Below are 14403 nucleotides of genomic sequence, written 5' to 3' on the forward strand. Positions count from 1 at the left end.
GATATCTGGTCAGCATGGACGAGTTGGACTATTTCCATGCTGTACATTTCTATCGCTCTCAGTAAAGAATTTAAATATTGAAGAAGATTAGTTCAGATATTGATGGTAGCTCATGATACAATGTCTTCCAATTATTCTGGTAAAGGAAAAAGCAGTGATGGGGAAGTCATGTGAGGCAAAACTTCTTCCCTTACATAAAATTAAGATATGAATCTGAATTGATACATGAAGCTGCTCTTGAAGGAGTTATTCCAGATTGTCTTTTGAAGGAATAGATTTTATATTCAGAAATAATCAGACAAGTGACACAGTATTAATATCCCCAGGAATTTCAAATTGAGAAAAATTAAGATTTTGTAGGAAGAACAGTTTGGACTGCTCCTATATCTTATTGTAAGGCTAGATGAGATTAATTGAAATCAACCAAAACAGAGAATGATTCCGGTGGTCCATCATCCAGCACTTTTTTTTTGGAAGAAAAACAGAAATTGCTGGAGAAGCTCAGCAGGTCTGGCAGTTTCTGTGGGGAGAAAGGAAAGTCAATATTTTGAACCCAGAAAGTTGACTCTGCTTTCTCTCCAGAGGTGCTGCCAGATAAGCCAAGATTCTCCAGCAATTTCTATTTTGTTTCAGAGTTCCAGCATCCACAGTTTTTTTTGCTTTTTGTTTAACATTTTCTGGGAATGTGGCCAAGAAAAGATTGTGACTGACTTATTTAATCAATCTTTAATCGAAGCCCAGCATATAGAATCTGGTTTCTAGAGATTTCCTCAGGCAGTGTATTCTGAGAAACAGCAAAAGGTTCCTGAATGATATTACGCAAACTTAATATGTTAATGAGGGTGTGGAATGCTCTGTCTGGAAGATATGATGGAAACAGGTTCACTTGATGCATTCAAAAGGTTATTGGATGATTATTTGAACAGATATAATGTGCAAGGTATGGAAACAAAGCAGGAGGGAAACAGACCCTTCGGTCCAACCCGTCCATGCCGACCAGATATCCCATCCCAATCTAGTCCCACCTGCCAGCACCCGGCCCATATCCCTCCAAACCCTTCCTATTCATATACCCATCCAAATGCCTCTTAAATGTTGCAATTGAACCAGCCTCCACCACTTCCTCTGGCAGCTCATTCCATACACGTACCACCTTTTGCGTGAAAAAGTTGCCCCGTAGGTCTCTTTTATATCTTTCCCCTCTCACCCTAAACCTATGCCCTCTAGTTCTGGACTCCCCAACCCCAGGGAAAAGACTTTGTCTATTTATCCTATCCATGCCCCTCATAATTTTGTAAACCTCTATAAGGTCATCCCTCAGCCTCCGATGCTCCAGGGAAAACAGCCCCAGTCTAGTCAGCCTCTCCCTATAGCTCAAATCCTCCGACCCTGGCAATGTACATCTCTATGACTGCCATGAGGCAATGATATCCATTTGAAGAACCAGTGCAAACACAATGAGCTAAATGGTCTCCTTCTATAACACTTCTGTGATTCTAAAAAATGGAAATCTTCACAAAGACCAAATGAGACATGAACCTGAGTCCTTCAAATTGATCATTCTCGATATCACAGGGAGACTTTAAGGATTGCATAAGATTCCAATAGTGAGTCATTTAGGAATAAGAAAAACAGGTCTCAACTGAGATCATATCACCACGAATACTTGTTACCTCTAATCCTGACCATTCCAGTACTGAGTAGTCTTTCATCTTTCACCATTTTTAAACCTAAGTTCATCTATACTCTAATGTCCACTTCATTACTCACATAAATTCCATTTACTCAATATTCCGGTGTTCACTGACTGTTGACTTATCAGTCTGGTTTTAAAACGACCATCATTCTTAAATCTGTTCTTGCCCCCTCCTCTATTTCTGTAACCCAAGACAGTGCAAGGTTTTTACAATCTGTAGGTAGTGTTGTGGTTGAACAATTCCAACACTCAGTTGAAGAACAGTCAATTGAACACAGTACTGAAATACTGCCAACTTACTTGGAATTGTGTTTCAATATGAGGCAGAGATTTTAGAACACCGGAAAAGCACGAATCTGAAGTTCGGAAACCATGACATTCCTCAAGCAGCTTATATTAAGAATTCTGGAGTTTCATGAAGAATGAAAATTGCATTGTTGTGCTTGGCTGTTGAATTGACAGCAAAACTGTTTTTGTAAAAAGCTTAAGTTGGGAGATGGTCACTCAAAATGTTAGGCAGATAGGGAATGGGTGACTGCCAGGCACGATGCTTAAGTCCCTTGAGGTGAGCTAATTCTTGAACTGGTTTTCCATTTTAGATACGAGCGAGCACAATGATTACAGAATTATACAGCATGGAAAAAGGCTCGTCTACAGAGGAGTACAGTTACACCCAAGACTATAGCACCCCAGGTAGTACAGTTGCACAAGACTGGAGGCAGAAGAGTGGTGTTGATGGGGGATTTGATAGTCAAGGGAAAATACACCATTTCTATGGTCATGATGACAGGTTGGTATGTTGACCCTGGTGCCAGAAAGAGACAAGAGACAGTACAACTGCAAGATATTCTTCTGGAGAAGTGTGAACAGTCAGAGGTCATCATATGGTACCAATAACATAGGTAAGAAAAAGGTGAGATGGCAAAAGCAAATTTTAGGAAACTAGGAAGAAGCTGAAAAAGCAGGAACTCAAAAGCAGCAATATCAGAATTACTTCCAGTCATAGAATCCTTACAGTGCAAATGGAGGCCATTCTGCCCTTCAAGTAAGCACTGACCCTCTGAAGTGCATCCCAAGAAACCTCTCTCCACACCCTATGCCCATTAATGATGGCTAATTCACCTAGTTTACACACCCCTAAACACTATGGAGCAATTTGGCATTGCCAATTCACCCAACCTACACATCTTTAGACTGTGGAAGGAAACCGGCGCACCTGACAGAAACCCACACAAACATAGAGAAACTCCATACAAAGAGTTACCCAACACTAGAATTGATCGCAAGTCCTTGGTGCTATGAGGCAGCAGCGTTAACCAATTTGCCATCAAGCCATCCATATTTTGATGAGGGTAGGAATTTGAGAATTGAGTGCTTGAATATATGGCTTAAGAATTGGTATAAGGAGGAGCACATCAGATTCCTATGGTATGGTTCATAAGTTGCATCATGAGAGGATCAGAACTAATACTCTTGGAAGCAGATTTGCTCTTGTAATTGGGGAGTGATCAAGCTAGATACCTGGGGCACAGACACCTGAGAGGACACATCTACTAGAAGGAAGCAACACAGTTCACGGGAAATAGAAACACAACAAGCACAATTAGAAGACACATGAAGCAAAGGCAGGATTTAAATAGGATCAGAATGGAGAACAATGTTAGAGAGGCAGAATTATAAGCAATCTGAATGCATGCAGTGTTTGCAGCTGCAGCATGTCCAAAATTGGGAAATTAATATCCAAAAATATGCATCAGTTAGAAAGAATGCTCTTAGCAGAGGACAAGTACATTAGCGAGTGGGAGTCTTACAGTGAGTGATCAAAATGTAGAATCAGTTTGGGTGGAGCTGAGAAACTGCAAGAGGCAGCAAATGTTGATGAGTGGTATTTATTCACCATCATACCACAAGGCTTACATTGAGCACAAAAGAAAAGTCAGGAAACTGGAGATGGATGTAACATTGGCAATATTGTATTAGTATTCTTCAGGAATATGCCCGAAACGTCGATTCTCCTGCTCTTTAGATGTTGCCTGACCTGCTGCACTTTTCCAGCAACACATTTTTCAGCTCTGATCTCCAGAATCTGCAATCTTCACTTTCTCCCAATACTGTATCAGTGGACCACTTTCAATTTAAAATAAATATTGCATTCGATCAATAGAAACAGCCCATAGAAATGCCAGAAAGGGTGGCGAGCCTGTGAAGTAGGAGTAATTTAGGACCCAGCAAAGGATCATCAAGAAACTGACAAAGATAGGGTAAAGATAATATGAATGTAAGCTCGCAAAATACAAAGGCAGACTATAAAAGCTTCAGTATGTGAAAAGACAAAAATACGCAGTGACAAAAGAGGGCCTATTACAGGTAGAGACAAGAGAATTTATAATGGACAACAGCGAAGTGGGAGGGAAACTAAATAATTACAGTGTGCCTGACTTCACAGATAATTCATGAAATTGCTCAGAAATGTTATGCAACGAAGGGACTTGCGAAAATGGTGAAAGGAAAATGTTAATATGAACAAAGAGGTAGCATAAATCCACTCATAGCACCATAAATCCACTCGACCAGATGAGCTACATTCTAGAATATTGATGGAAGTGGTTGTAGAGATATTGGATTCATCGGTGGTTCTCATTCTAAATTATTTTCTTTCTTGTTTATTTTTTCATGGAATGTGCTGTCACCAGCTGGGCTACCAATTAGTAACCATCCCAAATTGTCCTCAAGAAGGCTCTTCATGACCTTCTACTGTCAGAAGGAAACATCCACCAGTGGCTCAAATGTTTATTCAGAGATCAGCTGTTTTATGGAGATTAGCAATATTGAGTCGATCACTATCTTATCGCAAAGGAATCTATCACTTTCTTCTTATCCATAGCAAAGATCAAAAGAGATTTTTTTTCATACTCTCCGTCTGTGCTCATAGCAATCATCTTGTGTAAGAAAACTCCTCTGGCTGGTAGGATTGTTTTCCTTAACTTTTGTTTTCATCCTGACTTTATCACCAGAAAGACTTTTTTTTATTTGTGCCTCTTAATCCTCAGATTTTCACTATTGGTCTCTATCCCCTTCACTTGAATTTTGCTGTATCCCACAGTTTGTTGTCTTATCACAATTGAAGTTTCATGCTCTTTGTCTCAATTTGACTTTTACAGTGTATGCCGATAAGGGTAAATTGCAATAGCCAGCACTACCATCTGACATATTTATCAGCACAATGTACAAATAATATTAACATTTGACTTTTACAGTGTATGCCGATAAGGGTAAATTGCAATAGCCAGCACTACCATCTGACATATTTATCAGCACAATGTACAAATAATATTAACATTAGTTTCATAATCTTTTCATTCATTCCTTATTTATACATTGTAGCCCACTTACCAATGCAGGAATTTGAAGTTCTGGATGTAGGTTTGCTCGCTGAGCTGGAAGGTTCGTTTTCAGACGTTTCATCACCATACTGGGTAACATCTTCAGTGAGCCTCCGGAAGGCTTCATCCCAAGGCTCACTGATAATGTTACCTCGTATTGTGATGAAATGCCTGAAAACAAACCTTCCACCTCAGCGAGCAAACCTACATCCAGAATTTCAACCTGAGCTACAAATCTTCTCAAAAGGAGTTTGAAGTTTTGGAAGGTAATGTATTCGTTTCTACTCATGTTCTACTATTAATTTCATGTTATCGATCTTAATATCACTAGTATTTATGAATGACACAGAACTGTAAAGTATTGTGGAGAGGATAAGTAGCGTAGTGGGGAAACAATAAGATGAGAATATAGAAGGCATGGTTTGTAAGTTTGCAGATGACATCAAAATGTGGTAGAGTGGACAGTGAAGATTACAAAAAGATCTTGATCAATTGGGTCAATAGGCTGAGGAGGGGCAGATGAAGTTTAATTTGAATAAATGCAAAGTATTGCATTTTGGTAAAACAAACAAGGACAGGATTTACATAATTAAAAGTAGGGCCTTGGGTAGTGTTGTAGAACAGAAACCCCTAGGGGTTCAGGTATGTAATTCCTTGAAGTTTGCATCACATGTAAATGGGATGACTAAGAAAACGTTTAGCATGCTTACCTTCAGATCTTTGAATACAAGAGTTGGGGTGTCATGTTGAGGTTCTACAGCATGTTGGTGAGGCCTGTTCTGGAGTACTTTGTCCAGTTCTGGTCACCCTGTGAGGAAGGATATTAATAAGCTGGGGAGGGTCAGATAAGATTTACCAGGATGTTGCAAGGAATGGAGAGTTATAAGATGATGCTGGTTAGGTTGGAATTTTTTTTTACTGGAGCGTAGAAGGTCAAGGAGTGACCTTCTCAAGGTTTATAAAATCAAGAGGGGTATAGATAAGGTGAATATCAGGTGTCTTTTCCCTAGGGTAGGGGTCTCGAGATTAGAGAGCATAGTTTTACGGTGAGAAGAGAAAGATTTTAAAAACATGAGGGGCCTTTTTTTTACACAGTGTATATGTAACGAACATCCAGAGGGAGTGATGGATATGAGTATAGTTACATTGTTTAAAAGAGATTTGGATAAGTATGTGAATAAGAAATGTTTGGAGGGATATGGACCAAATGCAGGTAGATGTGGCTAGGTTAGTTTTGGATTATGGTTGGCGTAGACTGATTGGACCAAATGGTTTGTTTCTGTGCTATCTGACTTTCTGACTCTAATATGACCAGCTTATAGAAAATGATAGATTGGCTATGCAAAAAGGAGCAGATTGACTGGAGTGTGAGGAAGAGGTGCCATTGAAATAAATATTAACAAATGTACTGGAGTGTTTAAAGTGTTACTAGAGATAAAATATGAGACATGAAGGAGTGAGAACATAATTAACTTGGTTCTAATATATTCAGGAGTGGTATGGGAAAATTAACGCAAGTTGGTAGTAAATCAGTTTTTTGATGACATAATAGAGTGTCATACGGTTGATATGGTGTATATGGATTTAATAAATGAATCTGTTAGCAGATAGATATAATGACATTCTGGTACCGATTCCATGAGAATAGGAAGGTAATTGATAGCATCCTCCAGGGACTTTAAAGAGCAGCAGCAGTGAAGATGAAACAGAAGGCCAAGTTCATAGAACAGTTGCAGCATAGGAGGATACCATTTGGCCACAAGTACGTGTGAAATACAAGAGCAATTTAGCAAGCCCCACATTCTTACCCTTTGCATGTAGCAATATCAATTTGTTCCCTTTTTAATTTGTTCATGGGATGTGGCTGTTTCTGGAAAGGCCAGCACTTGTTGCTTGCTCCTTCTGAAAAGGTGATAATGAGCTGCTTTCTCAAACCGCAGCAGTCCACGTGTCGGGATGCCACACTGCTGTTCGGGAGAGAGTGCCACAATTTTGACTGAGTTACAGTGAAGGGACAGCAATTAGAGTTCCAAGTCAGGATAGTGTAAGGCTGGGGTAGGATTTGGGATCTTGCATGTTGTGGTTTTCTATGCTGTCTTTGACTTGCTTTTGGACAGTCACATTAACCAGATTATACCTGATAATCCTCTCTTATCTCATCAAACGATTGAGTCACATTGGTTAGACACAATTTACCTTCAACAAATCTCTGCTGGCGTTCCTTAATTAATCTAAGCATAGCTAAGTCACTCTTAACATTGATTGAATTATTATTTCTAAATACTTTCCTGCCACTGAAGTTAAAATCCTGGGTTTATCCTTGCACTTCTTTGAGCAAGGTTATAATATTTACAATTCTCAAGTCCTCTGGCCTTAGCCCAGTTCTTAAAGAGGATTGGAAAATTATGACCAGGACATTAGAAATTTCCACTTTTCCATATCTCTGTTTCCTCAAATGCATCTAATATGGAACTGTTAACGACTTTAAATATAGTTGACCTTTGCAATTAATGTTAAATCAATGCATAGAGCATCCAACCTCTTAAATACTTCCTATCTATAGTTTGAGGTAATGTTGATGCAGTGGTAATTCTTTGGACTATTAATCCAGAGGCCCAGGTTCATATGGTGGGAATACTGATTCACATTCCACCACAGTAGCTAGTGAAATTCAAATTCAATTAATAAATCTGGAATGGAAAACTACTCTCAGTATTGGTGACTAACTGTGATAACTGTCATGGAACTAAATAGATTCTTGAGAAGATCATTCATTAGGGTGAAAACAATTTGCTATCCTTAACTGAACATAGCAATGTGGTTGACCCTTAACCGCCCCCTGAAGTGGGTGAGTAAGCGAAGCTCAAGTGTTACGAGTCATGGACACCAAATGCTCCCCTCACCAATGATGCCCACATCCCACAGAAAGAAAAATCATGGAGTATTCACTTCATTAGTAAAGGCAGGTGTAAATCATTCAAATAGTACATGAGGCAAGCATGCATATATCTCTTATTTAATTTGTAATGCGTCTGACTCCTACTCTTACCCTTTGCTATTTATGTCTGCAGAAAATGTTTGGATTTTTTTGATAGCTATCAGTTTCTTCTCATATTCTCTTTATTGCTCTTATTTTTCTTTAATTTCCCCTTGACCGCCTCAATATTAGCCTGGTTCTCACTTATATAATCATGACCTGCACAAATAAAATGGAATTCAATGTAGCTAAGTGTGAGGTGATTCACTTTGGGAAGAATAACAAAAAGATGGGGTACTGGGCTAATGGTCGGATACTTGGTAGTGTGGATGAGCAGAGGGATCTTGGTGTCCATGTACACAGATCTCTGAAAGTTGCCACCCAGGTAAATAGTGCGGTGAGGAAGGCATATGGCGTACTGGCTTTTATTGGTAGAGGAATTGAGTTCCGGAGTCCTGAGGTCATGATGCAGTTGTATAAGACTCTGGTGCGGCCGCATCTGGAATATTGTGTGCAGTTTTGGTCGCCATACTATTGGAAGGATGTGGAGGCACTGGAACGGGTGCAGAGGAGGTTTACCAGGATGTTGCCTGGTATGGAAGGAAGATCGTATGAGGAAAGACTGAGACACTTGGGGCTGTTTTCACTAGAGAAAAGAAGGTTTAGAGGTGACTTGATTGAGGTGTACAAGATGATTAGGGGGTTAGATAGGGTTGACAGTGTGAACCTTTTCCCGCGTATGGAGTCGGGTATTACAAGGGGGCATAGCTTTAAATTAAGGGGGGGGTAGATATAGGACTGAAGTTAGGGGTAGGTTCTTCACTCAGCGAGTCGTAAGTTCATGGAATGCCCTGCCAGTAGCAGTGGTGGACTCTCCCTCTTTATGGGCATTTAAGCAGGCATTGGATAGGTATATGGAGGATAGTGGGCTAGTATAGGTTAGGTGGGCTTGGATCGGCGCAACATCGAGGGCCAAAGGGCCTGTACTGCGCTGTATTCTTCTATGTTCTATGTTCTAAATAAAGACAGAAAATACTTAATAGATTATGCAGTGTCTGCAGAGAAAACGTTGTTAACATTTCAGAACCGTGACTTCTCTTCAAAACTGAGAAAAGTTAAAGATGTAATACATTCTCGTCTCCTTCCTATTGGAAAAATGTTGTGAAACTTGAAAGGGTTCAGAAAAGATTTACAAGGATGTTGCCAGGTTTGGAGGATTTAAGCTGTAGGGAGAGATTGAATAGGCTAGAGCTGTTTTCCCTGGAGCGTCGGACGCTGAGGGGTGACCTTATAGAGGTTTATAAAATTATGAGGGGCATGGATAATATCGACAAAATCTCTTCCCTGGGGTGGGGGAGTCCAGAACTAGAGGGCATAGATTTACGATGAGAGGGGAAAGATATAGAAGAGATCTAAGAGGCAACGTTTTCATTCACAGGGTGGTACATGTATGGAATGACCTGCCAGAGGATGTGGTGGAGGCTAGAACAATTGCAACATTTAAAAGGCATCCAGATGGGTATACGAACAGGAAGGGCTTGGAGGGATATGGGCCGAGTGCTGGCAGGTGGGACGAGATTGGTTTGGGATATGTGGTCGGCATGGACGAGTTGGACTGAAGAGTCTGTTTCCGTGCTGTACATCTCTATGACTCTATAAATTACACGAGGAGAAAGTGAGGTCTGCAGATGCTGGAGATCAGAGCTGAAAATGTGTTGCTGGAAAAGCGCAGCAGGTCAGGCAGCATCCAGGGAACAGGAGAATCGACGTTTCGGGCATAAGCCCTTCTTCAGGAATGAGGAAAGTGTGTCCAGCAGGCTAAGATAAAAGGTAGGGAGGAGGGACTTGGGGGAGGGGCGTTGGAAATGCGATAGGTAGAAAGAGGTCAAGGTGAGGGTGATAGGCCGGAGTGGGGTGGGGGCGGAGAGGTCAGGAAGAAGATTGCAGGTTAGGAAGGCGGTGCTGAGTTCGATGGATTTGACTGAGACAAGGTGGGGGGAGGGGAAATGAGGAAACTGGAGAAATCCGAGTTCATCCCTAGTGGTTGGAGGGTTCCTAGGCGGAAGATGAGGTGCTCTTCCTCCAACCGTCGTGTTGTTGTGGTCTGGCGATGGAGGAGTCCAAAGACCTGTATATCCTTGGTGGAGTGGGAGGGGGAGTTGAAGTGTTGAGCCACAGGGTGGTTGGGTTGGTTGGTCCGGGTGTCCCAGAGGTGTTATCTGAAATGCTCCGCAAGTAGGCGGCCTGTCTCCCCAATATAGAGGAGGCGACATCGGGTGCAGAGGATGCAATAGATGATGTGTGTGAAGGTGCAGGTGAATCTGTGGCGGATATGGAAGTTTCCTTTGGGGCCTTGGAGGGAGGAAGGTGTGGGCGCAAGTCTTGCACCTCCTGCGGTTGCAGGGGAAGGTGCCGGGAGTGGAGGTTGGGTTGGTGAGGGGGTGTGGATCTGACGAGGGAATCACGGGAGTGGTCTTTACGGAATGCTGATAGGGGAGGGGAGGGAAATATATCCTTGGTGGTGGGGTCCATTTGGAGGTGGCGGAAATGACGGCAGATGATGCGCAGTACATGGAGATTGGTGGGGTGGTAGGTGAGGACCAGTGGGGTTCTGTCCTGGTGGCGGTTGGAGGGGCGGGGCTCAAGGATGGAGGAGCGGGAAGTGGAAGAGATGCGGTGGAGGGCATCGTCGACCACGTCGGGGTGGGGGGGGGAAATTGCGGTCCTTGAAGAAGGAGGCCATCTGGGTTGTACGTTTTTGGAACTGGTCCTCCTGGGAGCAGATGCGGCGGAGACGAAGGAATTGGGAGAATGGGATGGCGTTTTTACAGGGGGCAGGATGGGAGGAGGTGTAGACCAGGTAGCTGTGGGAGTCGGTCGGTTTGTAGTAGATGTCCGTGTTGATTCGGTCGCCTGAGATAGAAATAGAAAGGTCGAGGAAGGGGAGGGAGGAATCCGAGACTGTCCAGGTGAATTTGAGGTCGGGGTGGAAGGTGTTGGTGAAGTGGATGAACTGTTCAACCTCCTCGTGGGAGCACGAGGCAGCGCCGATACAGTCATCGATGTAGCAGAGGAAAAGGTGGGGGGTGGGGCCACGTAGCTGCGGAAGATGGACTGTTCCACATATCCTACGAAGAGGCAGGCATAGCTGGAGCCCATGAGAACACCTCTGGGACACCCGGACCAACCAACCCAACCACCCTGTGGCTCAACACTTCAACTCCCCCTCCCACTCCACCAAGGATATGCAGGTCTTTGGACTCCTCCATCGCCAGACCACAACAACACGACGGTTGGAGGAAGAGCGCCTCATCTTCCGCCTAGGAACCCTCCAACCACAAGGGATGAACTCGGATTTCTCCAGTTTCCTCATTTCCCCTCCCCCCACCTTGTCTCAGTCAAATCCATCGAACTCAGCACCGCCTTCCGAACCTGCAATCTTCTTCCTGACCTCTCCACCCCCACCCCAGTCTGACCTATCACCCTCACCTTGACCTCTTTCCACCTATCGCATTTCCAAAGCCCCTCCCCCAAGTCCCTCCTCCCTACCTTTTATCTTAGCCTGCTGGACACACTTTCCTCATTCCTGAAGAAGGGCTTATGCCCGAAACGTCGATTCTCCTGTTCCCTGGATGCTGCCTGACCTGCTGCACTTTTCCAGCAACACATTTTCAGCTCTATAAATTACATCTCAATTTTTCCCAGTTTTGAGACGGAGAGTAAAAATTAGTTGGCATTTTGAACAAATATGGGCTAATAAATAATGTGCAAATGAATTTGTTAATGGCAAAATGTATTTGGCTAACTTGACTGAGTTCTTTTCAGTAACACAGAGCATTATTGAGGGTAGTGTGTTTGATGTTTTGTATCCACCCTGGTAAACAGTATACAACAAAATATCATGTAACAGATTGGGTAGCTACATGAGCATGGTTGTAAACGGACAGTAGCAACATGACAACACAACAGCATATACTCTCGCAGCATTTAAAAAGCATCTGGATCAGCACTTAAAATTCTAGAGCATAGTGGGCTACGGACCGGGGCAGGTTAATGGGATTAGTATATTTTGGGGATTGTTGGTTGTCGTCGATATGATGGGCAAAAGGCCTGTTTCTATGATGTATGATTTTATGACACTAACAATTGACAAAGAGAAATAAAGTATAGTTTGGTGATTAAATTTGTTTCCAGAGTGGAACAAAGTTGGAAGTGGTACTCCCAGGATTGTTGTTTCTTTTCTATGCATATTAATGACTGCATATTAATGACCTGGACTTGGTATTCTTTGTAATGATTGTAACAAGGTCAACCAGATGACCCTGATAGAATATGAGTTCCCTGATTATGGCTGTTAACCTGGCCCAGTCAAAGAGCCATGGCTGTCAGATATAAACAAGAATGTGGTCCCATATGTCCCGCGGGAGCCTGTGCCCCACAACCTGAGCCGACTCCGAAATTTTAATTTTGTCTCATTTAGGGACGTAAAAAGGAAAGCCCTGTACGGACTGCTGCTGCACACCGTCCACCTCTTCTCCCTCATCCACCGTCCGGACACGCTTTGGCGTGCCCATTTGCCACCGGGCGGTGGGGATCCCCAGTGGAGGGCTCTCTACGCGGGAGCCCCCCCCTTTCTCTCGGGGATCTGGGGTGGAGGGTGCTGCATGCAGCGGTCTCCTGCAACCGCAGATTGCGGTGGTTCACGGACTCCCAGCCCAACTGCTTGTTCTGTGGCGCTGTGGAGTCCCGTGGACCACATGGATATTGGGTGTGGGCGTTTGCACTCCCTTTCTGATTTTCTGAAAAACCTCCTCCTCTGCTTTTGGTTGCACTTCAGTCCCACGCTCCTGATCTTTGGGCACCCGGCACAGAGGAGGGAGGGCAGGTCTGAAGATCTCCTCGTGGGTCTGCTCCTGGGCCTGGCCAAACTGGCCATCAACAGGTCGAGGCAGCGGGCCGTGCAGGGGGTCGTTAGGGCCGACTGCCTGCCCCTCTTCCGCGGTTACGTTAGAGCCCGGCTGTCCTTGGAGAAGGAGCACGCGGTGTCGACCAACACCCTGGAGTTGTTCAGGGAGAGGTGGGCGCCGCAGGGAGTGGAGTGCATTATTTCTCCCTCCAACTCTATTTTGATTTAGTCCCTACCCTCCCCTTCACTGTTTGATCACATAGCACTGCCCTTTGATGTGAAGGGCAGTGTTTGTCACTGGCCACTCGGGTGTTTTCCTATCTTCCTGGTGGTGGAAATCGAATAAAGATTGGTGCACTTTGTGTCTTTCACGGTGTCTCACACCTGCACACACACACCATAGGTGCTGGGGAAAAAAATAAGCACTACCGCACTTAGGTGGTAGTGTGGGGGTTTAAAAAAAAAATTTTTTTTTTTTAAATAAACAAGAATGTCTTGTCGCTGACAACCAGAGAACATTCGTCGACTTCTTCTGGAACAAAAAGATGCACTGGGACGCTGCGCAGGTTCTGAGAGTCCCTATTGAGGAGGGCGGTCAGTCGCTGGTGTGCGTCCGCACCCAGGTCGCGACGTTCCGCCTTCAGACTTTGCAGCGACACCTTTATGTCAAGCCTCCTCCCAGGTGGTGCGCCCTGGCGACGTATTTTTTCCGCCAGTTGCGTAACCTCAACTACGACACGCAGCTCCTGTTCGTCGACTGTGACGGTTTGGAGGTCACCCTCAAGACGCTACCTGTCTTTTACCAGGCCCTGATCACTGTCTGGAACATGGTCGAATCGTGCCACGCCTACCGTCCGGCAGGAGTAGCGGCTATCGTCAGGTAGCCGTTGCTCAGGAATCCGCACCTCCGTACTCGCGGGTTCGAGTGGCTGTCGGAGGGGAGGGCCGTGGCGGCGCAGGTGACCAGTGTCAGGGACGTGGTCAGTGCCGGGGGCCTGGGCTGGATGCTGCCGCAGGACATAGCGAGCAGGGCAGCGGTAGACATCCGGTACATGGCCACCGCCATCCGACACCTTAAAACAGCGGTGCTCGGACCAGACGTAGTGCACCAGTTGGAGGACGCTCAGGTGTGCGGTTGGATCCCGTCCACGCTCACCCCAGCCCGGACGGAATTTCACATTGGCCCCAGGGTCCCATACTTCCTGCGGGACCCTGTGCCCCACAACCTGAGCCGACTCCGGAATTTTAATTTTGTTCCCTTTCAGGGGGTAAAAAGGCGGGCCCTGTATAGACTGCTGCTGCACACCGTCCACCTCTTCTCCCTCATCCACCGTTCGGACACGCCTTGGCGTGCCCATTTGCCACCGGGCGGTGGGGATCCCCAGTGGAGGGCTCTCTACGCGGGAGCCCCCCCCTTTCTCTCGGGGATCTGGGGTGGAGG

The 14403-nt window shown here is 44.6% G+C and overlaps 1 protein-coding gene across 10 annotated transcripts in view; it reads right to left on the bottom strand.

Moving 5' to 3' along the window:
- Nucleotides 1–14403, bottom strand: part of prdm10 (PR domain containing 10) — a 241471-nt gene that overhangs the window by 208396 nt on the left and 18672 nt on the right. For 3 of the 10 annotated variants that reach the window (XM_087976534.1, XM_087976527.1, XM_087976530.1), the window contains exon 2: nucleotides 5790–5887. The exons of 6 other annotated variants lie outside the window; for them this stretch is intronic. The gene's annotated coding sequence lies outside the window, so the exon portion shown is untranslated. Of the gene's footprint in view, nucleotides 1–5789; nucleotides 5888–6887; nucleotides 6905–14403 lie in introns of those variants that run through there. One more of the 10 variants, XM_087976528.1, reaches the window with a different exon arrangement.

The sequence above is a fragment of the Chiloscyllium plagiosum genome, unplaced genomic scaffold (assembly GCF_037043375.1).
Source record: "Chiloscyllium plagiosum isolate Xiang-an unplaced genomic scaffold, Cpla_swu_hap1 HiC_scaffold_29, whole genome shotgun sequence".
NCBI classification, from domain to species: domain Eukaryota; kingdom Metazoa; phylum Chordata; class Chondrichthyes; order Orectolobiformes; family Hemiscylliidae; genus Chiloscyllium; species Chiloscyllium plagiosum.